The sequence below is a fragment of the Emydura macquarii genome, unplaced genomic scaffold (genome assembly GCF_026122565.2).
Source record: "Emydura macquarii macquarii isolate MOO-44397 ecotype Brisbane River unplaced genomic scaffold, CSIRO-AGI_Emac_v2 contig_499, whole genome shotgun sequence".
Classification (NCBI taxonomy): Eukaryota; Metazoa; Chordata; order Testudines; family Chelidae; genus Emydura; species Emydura macquarii.
In genome coordinates, this window is record NW_027130636.1 from 3,469,513 (window position 1) to 3,477,031 (window position 7,519).

A 7,519-nucleotide genomic window follows, 5' to 3' on the forward strand; every position below is an offset into this window, starting at 1 on the left:
GGACCACTTTAGTCTGCACACTAAATTTGTACTGTACCATAATGGACTGTCATCGTTGACTCTAGTATAAATAGAGCACTTAGCCCTATTAACATTAATCCATGTTTAACCAAGATCAGACTTTCCAGGCTCTCTGAAATGAAAACGTGCAAGCCAACTTGAGTTGTGTGAAATGTATTCAGGTGCTGTAGTAGCAGATCACTGATGGCCTTGCAGAGAATGGTTGCCTGTAGAGTGACATGTAATGCTAGGAGAAAATAAGTATGAGATGCAAAACACAAGGCCCTCCCTGTTTTGGAAGTTCTCTTAAGGTGTCTCTTGCTACAAGCCAGAGCTGTGATTTCCCCTCCTCCCCCCAACAGGTAGCAGAGGCATAGCTAAACACAAACTCTCCTGAACCTTGTGGTACATGTTCAGCATAGCTATGCAGTGCTGCTGCGGCTGCTAGTGTAGCTACACTAATACTTCAGCTAGGACAAGTGTGTGTACGCAAGCAGGGGAGTCACATCCCTAGGTCATGGAGCTGTAGCCTTAGTAGGTGGCTGGGAGAGTGCAGTTTGTGGCAGGATTGGGGAATGTGCTGGTTTTCTGATAAGATCATCCACCGGTGAGGGTGGAAGTTCACCGCTTCAGACCCCTCTGATGTGACCTGTTGAGAGAACATGTTCACCCAATATCCAATCCAGGTGTAATAGCAACACAAACAGTGAACTTCCATTTCCCATCTTTATAACAAAGCAACATCTGGGAAGGATGGAGATGCAGCAATGTGCCTTTGATCAGCTCTATTTCCCCATCACCACCACAGTGCATAGAACACTTGAAATGTGCAGATAAAACCCCAAGAAAACAGTAACATGAGAAATCAACTAAAAGTGGTAGTTAATTTGGTTGTGGATCTAGCATGGCATATGGATAGCTGGTAATGAAGCCAGGGTCCCACTTAGGCACCCCCTTCCTGCTCTGCAGCCTTTGTGGAGAGAGAGCCCTTTCTCAGATCTCCGCTTCAGTCAATTGTAAGAGTTTATTTAACTTGTGTCATGGAGAATTTTCTGACACACACTGCTCTAGTTTACGCACCAGGCAGCCATCACTTTGTATTTGTATTACAGTAGCAAGTAGGGACCCCAGTTTTGGATGAGGACCTCATTGTGTCAGGTGCTGTACAAACACAATTTCACCAGCAGCACCAGGGTCCCAGCAAGTGTTCATTTCTGCAAGTGCTGGTCCCTCCCTGAATTCCACACATGGATACACACGGGCCTAAGTATGGAGATTTTTAACAAGCAGTAGCCTTATGCTCCCCAGCTACACTGTAAGAGGCAGTGTGGGTTGATGCCCCTTCGGTTCCTTGCCACCACATGGCCTGAGTGAGAATCTAGGGTCCTGTCTTTCTTCAGCTTTTCAGAAAACCTGTTTGTAAAACTGCAAATAGTTGTTCTTTCAGCTTAGTACAGTTAGTTAAAGTAGTGATTTCCCTAGGCTGGGACTCTCTCCCTACAGTCTGGGACTATGACCAGACTCCTGGATGTCAAAAACTGCCTCCTGCCCTAAATCTTTCTGTGTCGGTAACAAATACCAAGGCTGCCTCTGCTGTCTACATGAGATGCACCATTTTCAGTGAAGTGCAGCATTTGTCCACTGAGACCTTGCAAAACCTGTGAGTTTTGCTTTAGGAAATATTTGATGGAGAAGGCCGCTCTCCGATCTGAGCCGGGGAGACCTCCCCCCCATACATTGCCCTCATCAAATGTGCAGCACCAATCCAAGCATGTGTTCAGGAGCGGAGCCTTCAGTGTCTAAGCCCAAAGACTTCTTCCAGGATGCCCTATGAGAGCAACGGGCACAAGGATGGACCCCCCGGCCAGGACAGTCCATAAGAGGTGCACTCCTTTCCCAAGCCCAGCAAGGTCAGGCAAGCCCTCACGTGCAGACCCTAAGGAATCAGCTCTGTACAAATCCCCCAGATCAGAGGGTAAAGAGTGTAGGAAGAAGGATCAACTGATTCAGTCAAGCGAGTCCAGTACCAAAGCCTAAAAACTGTCATCTGCTGGTCCTGCCCACGAGTGCACATCTGGACTCTGCAGTAGCGACTTGTCCGCCCAAAGACCGCACCCCAACCAGGGATGCGCTGGGACCGTCGGTGATGACCATCGGAACCCCACATGGACCAGGGCGCACAGAGACCTGCATGGCACCAGAGAGTATCTTCCTCCCCTCCCGCAGGCTCCCATCCCTAGCCCAGCCCTCCCGAGGCACATCACCACTCCAGAAGATGATATGATTTGGGTGTCCCAAGAACGATCTCACTTACAACCGTCAGGCGTGATTGCCCCGGTACTAATGGCACCACCATTTCAACAGGAGCAATTTTCAGATTTAGATGAATCTGACAAGCAGATTCTCCTTCATCCTCCCCAGAGAGCCAAGCCGGGACAGGAGATCCAGGACTTACAGTTGCTACTCTTATGGACACAAACTTCTGTGGACCAAGGATTCCTCATGCCATGGGGTCCCCCTCACATGGTTGGCCTCTCTTTCTGGCACTACTGGGGGCTTTGGGATCCCTATAGCAGACAACCGGGACCCTCCCAGTGCACTGGTTTCATCGGTGGAGGAAGATATCGAACTTGAACTGCAGGTTCCAACAGGAATCTCTTCCTCTTCCCCAGCCCCACCCATTGATAGGCAGTACCAGGACTTACTATGACGAGTGGCTAATAATCTCAATATCCCTGGAGGAAGTTCAAGACCCTCACCACCAACTGTTGGATGTTCTGCGGCCTCAGGGACCGAGAGGCACTATTTCATCCCGGCAAAGGGAGCTGAATTTCTGTTCTCCCATCCTGCTCCTAATTCGCTGGAGGTACAGGCTGTTACAGAATGAAATAGGTCACAATACCTAAGGACCATCCTATCAGACAAGGGCTCCAAGAACCTGGACCTCCTGGGGAGAAAGGTCTTCTCCTTTGTGGGCTTGCAATTCTACACCGCCAATTATCAGACTCTGCTAGCCAAGTATGACTTCAACAACTATTCTAGGCTGGTGGCCTTTCAGGACAAACTTTCTCCTGAGGATGGCACAGTTCCTCTCCCTTCTAACGGAGGGCAAGTTGGCGGCAAAAATGGCCCTTCAGGCTGCATGGCCACTGATAATTGTTATGAGGAGGGATTTTGGGTTGCAGTCCTTTTGGCTTCCAAGTGATACTATCCAAGGCCTTCCTTTTGATGAGTTGAACATCTTTAATGAGAAAACTGATTACTCTTTTCATTCGTTAAAGAGCTTGAGCTCTGCCCTCAGCTCTCTGGGGATCTATGCACCGGCCCCAAAGAGGACGCACCAGAGGTAGACCTATAAACCAAGACTACCTCCTCCTGCTTTCTGCTGAGTCTGTAGATCCCACTGTAATTACACGTGTGCCTGGTGTCTGCAAGGTCAGAATCATCTGCCGAGACTGCACATGCCCTGTGCCTTCTAGTGCGCCCCTGTGAGCTTGTACGAGCAACCAGCCACCTCCCTCCCTGAATTCCCTCTTACCATCCACAGCAGCTGGAGGAGACCTGGCAAGGATCCAAGCCACTACTGTTCTTGGAGCTTCAAATGCTGCCTCTAGTCTAGTTTTGTGAAGAAACCCTTTCCCACTCCCCCATCTTTCACTCTTTATTTTGAACATTCCTGAAACAAAGTGAACTAGAAGAAAAATACCCCTGGATAAGGGTGAGGTGCTTGGTCCCGCCCGATATGGTGCTCTCAACTTGCAGGGGCTGAGCATGCTTGACCAGAGATGGACTCATTTCCTTGCTCAGCAGGCACAGTGATTCTTCTCTGTCTAGGTGAGAGGCACATCCCCGAGGAGTACCTGTAAATCGTTCTCCTCAAGGACTTGTAAGTCAAGAGACATGTGGCTGAAACAACACTCTTTTCTTTGAGCGACCTATGCGTATTCCCTCTCATGGGATGTGCCAGCGGGGTGCAGCTCAGACGGTGGAAACTTTGCTAGTGGTGCCCGTTGGGCTATATAAGGGGCCTCACCTGGGGCATGGCCACTGCTGTTCCTTCCAAGCACATCCAGCAGACAGATTCAGGAACAGCTGCAGGCTTTGACTGGATCCTTTATTACTTCAGTGTCTTATATAGTTTAGAGAGGTGTTTTTAAACAGCTTAACATGGTTTTTCATAGTATACTTTTAGATAGTTAAGTTATTATTGTCGTTAGTATTTTACCAATAATCAGTAAGGCCTTCCTTCTATTTTGACTATAAGCCAGACTCCCTTGATCTCTGCAGTTATGCTAACAGGAGGAAAAATACTAGCTTGCTACAATTTATTTATATATAAATAACTAAATAAATACACACACACACACACCTATGTAATGTAATATTTTCATCAGAATTTTTAACTAAGGAATAAATACTTTGAGCAGTGTACTAACCACTACAAATAACAAATGTTTGATCATGTGGGTGGAAACAGAGGTGGGATTGTGGCTTTTTGAGCATCTAGCTAGTTGTTCTTAAACTTTTTCCAATTATCCTTGTACTGGAATGCTAAACCGCGTTACACAGCTCAACCACGAGGTGGCACTGTGTGTAACACCTTCGAGGGCTTGCTCGTGTCCATTGTTACCTTAGGGATGTGCGTGCCACATGCACCGGTGCCAGAGATTTTTCCCTCCGTGGTATCCCTAGGGCTGGCTCTAGCACCATTTTTCCAGGCACCATGTTGCCCCAGGCTGCCCCCTACATAGCGCTGTGGGGCTATCATGGTCCCCGCCAGCTGTGAGATCCAGTGTCGCCGTGGCAACCAGCATCATCTCTCCAGACTGGGAAACAGCTGAGCCTTTTTTTTTTTTTTTGGGGCTCCAACTTTGAAAAACATTTACCTTGGGGTAGAGAAATTTCAGCCCATTGTTTACGCAAGTCGCTGATTCCCCATAAAGTCTGACCACGGGGCAGCTCCAGGGCTTGCTGGCGGAGCCGTCATCCAGGTCCCCAGAGCAGGAAGATGCATTTTGCTGTTTGCGCTCTTCACAGAGCTGCTGGGTTATGCCAAGTGAAGTGCAGCTGTTCGGTCCGTGTGTCTGTCAGTGTCTGCCCGCCCCTGCTGTGTGAGCTGTCCCCAGACAGGAGATGGCCCTGCTGGTTCCTAGCCACGCTCACATTACATTGAGAAAATACTCGGGGCACTGGGCTTCAAAGGCATTTTTTGTACCTGCCCCGGCACAGGAAAGAGGAGAGGAAGGAGCCACTGCCAAAGGACGGATCTTTTCCGATTCATGCTGAAACCCACGCTGAGGGAGGTGCTGCATTAACCTAGCTAGTGATAGCCGAGACCCACGGCTAGTGGAGACCTACAGCTGCCAGAGCAGCGAGCGGGAGCTAAATGCAAACCTCAAAAACCAGGCTGAGATGAGCATATGGGGCAAGCGGTGCTCAGGGCATGCCTGGGAGTCAGAGAGTCAGGTTCAAGTCCCTGCTTCTTTATAGACTTCCTGAGTGACCTGAGTGAGTCACATAGCCGCTGTGTGCCTCAATTTCCCCCAGGGAAAGCAGTGCTGCCCTCCTCCCAGAAGGGCTGGGAGGAGAAATACACCAAAGATGTGAGAGGCTCAGAGGCTCCAGTGATGAGAGCCAGATAATACACAGGCCACACTCCCAAACAAACTTCCCTCTGCCGTGGAGCAATGTCACACACTGGCCAGACACTCAGGATTCAGGCCTGCTATCGTTTGTGGTCGCAGATTGGATTAAAGTGAGGTTTAAAGACAGCTTTGATTGTTCCTGGTGTTTCCCCTTGTGGAGTCACAACAGGGCAGAGGGGCGGTTGTCTGGGTGCCTGAACTGTGCATTTCCTACCTTAACTTGGCGGGATTTTTTAAAAACAAACCTTCGCTCCGAACTCGCTGGGTTTATAATGCTTGATTTAGAGATAATCAAAACATCCCTGTAACGTTTTGTCCGCGGTGTTACTGTTGTGGGCTCTCAACCTTAACATCAATTTTTGTCTGGGAATTTCCTTAGTTTTTTAACCAATATTAAAATTTCAATCGCCAACCCTAAACTGGAATCCCAAAGAAAATGCTGCTATGCAGCATCTCTGCAGACTGGAAGGCATCCAGTCTCAATCTTAAATAACACTTTTCTTTTAACTTTTAGGGTCTGTTCCATCTGTTCATAGAGCAGGCAGAGTGTCCTGGCCCCCGTAACTGGGAAGGCAGCTGATTTACATCCCTGGTGCAGTGCAGCAACAACAGAGAACTAGTGGGTAATGAGGCTTGGTGTGTACAATTTACACCTTGATTTTGAGTTTTCTGCTAGTGAAACGGGCTCTGGACAATGGAAGCAGGGAGAGTCCAGCAGACGCCTTCATTTTACAATGCATTGCAGTCTTGACCAGCAGCTGTACTACACAGGGCTCAACAGCCCGGCCTCACAGCCACCGATTCTGGAAAATGCACTTCATTCCCCAACGGCAGCCCCACTCATGCACCACAATCCTGACTCTAACCCCCTTCTCCTGAAAATGCCCCAGAGCCCCCTTCTCCTCAATATGTACCTGGGCCAGTTTTGCCTGGCCTTTACGACTCCCTAGAGGAGGTGCTGTGGTCCTACTACACCCCGCCCCAGGACAAGAGCAGTGAAGTTGGGTCCTCTAAGCCTGCCTAGAGAGGCCTCACACAAGCAGCCAATCAGAGCCCAGCAGGCTCAGATAAAAGGAGCTGCAGGACCGTAACACGTCAGTTTCTGGCTGGGACCAAAGGGGCGGGAGGCTCTTTGGCCACAGGAGCTGGAGGGGCAGCCAGAGTTTGCTCCTGGCCACACTTGCTTTAGCTTGGAGAGAGAGAAGGGCCCTGAGCACTTCAACCCTGAGCTAAGGGGTGAAGCTAAAAGGCCAGGTGGGAAAAGGCCCAGGGAAGCAGCAGCAAAGAATTGCAGAGAGCTGTGTGAAGCTGCTGGTTGTAGGGTACCCAGAGTAGTGAGGGGCCTGGGTTCCCCCGCTGGCAAAGTGATGTAAACCCCAAGATAGGGACAAGGCTCATTTGGAAACCTGAGCAAAGGGCTGAGTTTAAAGGACCTAGAGTCAGGCTGAAGACCCAGGAGAGGGCAGGCACAGCTTTGCTGGACTTTTGCTATCCTGGAAGGGGTTTGTTTTGGCTGTGAGATCCAGCTGGAGGGTTGAGCCTCTGAAGACCTGTCAGGTGAGGTTGACAACTACAGGGGGCGCTGGGAGCAGGAAAAGGGCTGCAGTAATGCACGCAGCAGTAGGTGGCCCTCATGAGGTGAGTGCCCCCATCACAACGCCACAATCTTGACAATGCACCACATTCCCAACTGACAGCCCCGACTCCCAACAATGTACCACAATCCAGACCCACAGCCCTCCTACTCCTGAGGGGCTGTGCTGTTCAGAAAAGATGGCAATAAAGGCAACGGTGGTGGTGTGGTATTGTATGTTAATGAAGAAAGGGATAAAAGAGGGTCTGTTTGGGTCAAAGTCACTTTGCGGAAGAAAGGT